The sequence below is a fragment of the Charadrius vociferus genome, unplaced genomic scaffold, assembly GCF_000708025.1.
Source record: "Charadrius vociferus isolate BGI_N301 unplaced genomic scaffold, ASM70802v2 scaffold2020, whole genome shotgun sequence".
Lineage (NCBI taxonomy): Eukaryota > Metazoa > Chordata > Aves > Charadriiformes > Charadriidae > Charadrius > Charadrius vociferus.
Genome location: NW_009646376.1, coordinates 1723 through 1934, shown reverse-complemented (window position 1 = coordinate 1934; position 212 = coordinate 1723). Strand labels below are relative to the sequence as shown.

General features: G+C 63.7%; 1 protein-coding gene across 1 annotated transcript in view; it reads right to left on the bottom strand.

Annotated features, from left to right (window-relative positions):
* PIWIL2 (piwi-like RNA-mediated gene silencing 2) overlaps positions 1-212 on the bottom strand; it is a gene marked incomplete at its 5' end in the record, with an annotated part of 10470 nt that overhangs the window by 8624 nt on the left and 1634 nt on the right. The window lies entirely within an intron of this gene.

The window sequence follows — 212 nt, the reverse complement described above, 5'->3', positions numbered from 1 at the left end:
GATTTTATTCCACATTTCTCCCCGCAGGCGTCTGTCCTGCTCTCCCCAGCATGTGCACGGCTGCTGGAGAGCCGGGGAGGGACACCACGGTCCTGCACATCCAGAAAACTTGAGAGATGCAGGCAGCCACAGCCCCTGCCCGTTCTGCACAAGGCGGGGGGCAGTGGGTCTGAGGGACAGAGCCGGAGCCCCCAGCCCCAGTGCTGCTCCAA